Consider the following 3,960-nt stretch of genomic DNA (forward strand, 5'->3'; position numbering starts at 1 on the left):
AGAGAGAGAGTGAGAGAGAGGTGGGGAGAGAGAGATTGAGAGAGTGAGAGAGAGTGTGGGGAGAGATTGAGATTGAGAGAGGTGGGGAGAGAGAGTGAGAGAGAGAGAGAGAGTGAAGAGAGGGGGGAGAGAGAGATTGAGAGAGAGAGAGGGGGGGAGAAGTGAGAGAGAGTGGGGGAGAAGAGGGAGTGAGAGAGGTGGGAGAGAGAGAGAGTGAGAGAGAGGTGGGGAGAGAGAGAGTGAGAGAGAGAGAGGTAGGGAGAGAGAGAGAGTGAGAGAGAGGTGGGGAGAGAGAGTGAGAGAGAGGTGGGGAGAGAGAGAGAGAGTGAGAGAGAGGTGGGGAGAGAGAGGTTGAGAGAGAGGTGGGGAGAGAGAGAGAGAGAGTGAGAGAGAGGTAAGGAGAGAGAAGTGATTGAGAGAGAGGTGGGGAGAAAGAGAGAGTGAGAGAGTGGTGGGAGAGAGAGATTGAGAGAGAGGTGGGGAGAGGAGAGAGAGAGAATATTACCAGACTGACTGAGAGATGACAGATTTGAGGATTGAGAGAGAGAGAATCGATAAAAAGAGTGAACAAATATGATATCGAGCAGTGTAGTATTTGTCTTCATGTTGTAGGGTGTGACCGATACATATGCGAAGAATGTTCCCCCACCCACACACACACACACACACACACACACACACACACACACACACACACACACACACACACACACACACACACACACACACACACACACACACACACACACACACTGCTACTTCCAATGAAAGTATGAATTGTAATCAAGACCTTATTGTTTTTCTAGTGTGTGAACATCCATTACATCAGTAATTTTCACCTACCTCATCCCCACAGTTTTTATTTATTTACTTTTCTGCTCTTTTGCACACCAATATCTCTACCTGTACATGATCATCTGATCATTTATCACTCCAGTGTTAATCTGAAATATTGTAATTATCTTCCTACCCCTCATGCCTTTTGCACACATTGTATATAGACTCCCCTTTTTTCTACTGTGTTATTGACTTGTTAATTGTTTACTCCATGTGTAACTCTGTGTTGTCTGTTCACACTGCTATGATTTATCTTGGCCAGGTCGCAGTTGCAAATGAGAACCTGTTCTCAACTAGCCTACCTGGTTAAATAAAGGTGAAACAATTAATAAAAAAATACTCAGTCCTCAATAGCACTGCTGTCAATCAAATAACTAAGTGTGTGTGTGTGTGTGTACTTGTTTTCCTACCTTATCAGGACCCCAATGTCCTAACATTTCACCTTAATGTTCTGAAAACGTAGAAACCGGCGAGGGAGGGAGGATGCAGACAGACAGACAGACAGACAGACAGACAGACAGACAGACAGACAGACTCTCTCTCTCTCTCTCTCTCCCTCGTTCTCTCTCTCTCCCTCGTTCTCTCTCTCTCTCTCTCTCTCTCTCTCTCTCTCTCTCTCTCTCTCTCTCTCTCTCTCTCTCTCTCTCTCTCTCTCTCTCTCTCTCTCTCTCTCTCTCTCTCTCTCTCTCTCTCTCTCTCTCTCTCTCTCTCTCTCTCTCTCTCTCTCTCTCTCTCTCTCCCTCGTTCTCTCTCTCTCTCCCTCTCTCCCTCTCTATTTCCCTCCATCTCTTTCTCCGCTCTTTAAGTCCAGTTGAGTTAGCTTTTTTGTTGTTGTTGTCTCAAATGTAATGAGTGTTTATTGAGTGTTGTGTTTGTAGGTGGGTGGAGATCCTGTAGCAGACCTGGACCTCTGACTCTTAGCTGTCCATCGTAGTCCGAGGGGAAAACTAAGGGGATATGGCTGACCTAAACAAACAACATATTTAGTTTAATTAGAATTGGTTAAAAATTAGGTGTTAGGGTTAGGGGTTTTTAGTTAAGGTTAAGATAATAATAATAATAAATAATAATATGCCATTTAGCAGACGCTTTTATCCAAAACGACTTACAGTCATGTGTGCATACATTTTACGTATGGGTGGTCGCGGGAATCGAACCCCCTACCCTGGCGTTACAAGCGCCATGCTCTACCAACTGAGCTACAGAAGGACCACAAGATTAAGATTAAGGGTAAGTTATAGATTTTGGCCTGTCGGGCTGTCTAAGGGATGCTGGTCAGAAAAATCCCCTAGTCTCTCCTAGTTGATGTTCCACTTTTGCTTGGGGGCGGGGTGGAAGTGGGGTGGGTTACTACTGCAGGTGTATTAGGCATGGATAAAGGGAGGGGAGGATGGTGGTAAGGAGGAGAGGAAGGAGGTTGGGAGAAGCTTCATGTGTATCAGCATAAATCCATCCAGAAATCTGTGAGCAGCTACTCCGCCTGCCTGCCCAATGATTGATCTGGCTGGTTCAGACATCAATAATAGATATCTCTCTCTCTGAGGATCATTGAGGCGTTACACACCTCGCAACACATCATCAGAGAGAAAGAGAACGTGTGTGTGTGAAAAATCGATCACGATCCCCTATGGCTCATTTGCTCCATTAACATTAACTCATATCCCCAAACGTCCTCACAGAGGTCCTCACGTTTTACTCAGATGTAAAAACAGCATCCCTGTGGACATGATCTGGTCTTGTGCTCAATAGAAGAAAAAGGCGAGTGAGGAGAGAGGACAGAGGAGGGAGGAGGGATGAAGAGGAGGGAGGAGAGAGAGGAGAGAGGGCGGGAGGAGAGGAGGGATGAGAGAGGAGAGAGGAGAGAGGAGGGATGAGGGATGAGGGAGGAGGGAGGAGGGAGGAGTGAGGCGGGAGGAGAGAGGAGAGAGGAGAGAGAAGGGAGGAGAGAGGAGAGGACAGAAAGAGAGAGGCGGAAGGAGGAGGGGGGACAGAGGAGAGAGGAAAGGAGGGGAGAGGAGAGAGGCGGGATGAGATAAGAGATGAAAGGGATAGAAGGAGGGAAAGAGGAGGAAGGAGGGAGTGAGGAGGAGGAGAGAGGGGGAGGAAGAGGCGGGGAGAGAAGAGATGGTGAAATGTTTTAGAGAGGGATGAAGGATTGAGCTGGTGAGGGAACGTAGGAGAGATGATGGTTTAGCCGATGCGGACCTGTGATTGAAGGATGAGGTGAAGGTGGAGAGATGAGGGATGGAGAGGAGAGGAGAGGAGAGGAGAGAATCTGAAGAGGTTGAGAAATGAGAGGATTGCTAACAGATGAAGGGATTGAGAAAAGAAAAGAGATGAGTAAGGAAGGTAAAGAGCCCCAGAGTCCTGAATGAATGATGTGATGGAGGGATGAATGGGGAGGGAATGAAAAAAGGTCTGTCTGAACAATGGAAGGATTGGAGGTAGAGACTGATGTATGGATTGGAGGTAGAGCCTGATGTATGGATCGGAGGGGAGAGAATTATGTATGGATTGGAGGGAGAGACTGATGTATGGATTGGAGGGAGAGACTGATGTATGGATTGGAGGGAGACTGATGTATGGATTGGAGGGAGAGACTGATGTGCATGGATTGGAGGAGAGACTGTATGTATGGATTGAGGAGAGACTGATGTATGGATTGGAGGAGAGACTGATGTATGGATTGGGTAGGTAGAGACTGATGTATGGATTGGAGGGAGAGACTGATGTATGGATTGGAGGGAGAGACTGATGTATGGATTGGAGGGAGAGACTGATGTATGGATTGGAGGGAGACTGATGTATGGATTGGAGGAGGGAGAGACAGATTAATGGATTGGATCGAGAGATGTACGTAAGCATTCCTTGGGAAAGGTCTCTGGCTTGTATTCAGGGATTGTGACAAATACAATTTGATTTGATGTATGGAATGAAGGGAGTTGGAGAGTGGTTAGGAAGGAAGTGATTTGAGTATTGGGTTAGATGGATGAGAGAGAGATGGAAGGATGAGAGAGAGATGGAGAGAGAACTGGAAAGATAGAGAACAAAAAAGATGTCTACCAGAAAGAAGGACTGGAAAGATAGAGAGAGATGAAAGGATTGAGAGAGAGAGTGAGAGAG

Source organism: Oncorhynchus gorbuscha, linkage group LG25 (genome assembly GCF_021184085.1).
Source record: "Oncorhynchus gorbuscha isolate QuinsamMale2020 ecotype Even-year linkage group LG25, OgorEven_v1.0, whole genome shotgun sequence".
Taxonomy (NCBI): domain Eukaryota; kingdom Metazoa; phylum Chordata; class Actinopteri; order Salmoniformes; family Salmonidae; genus Oncorhynchus; species Oncorhynchus gorbuscha.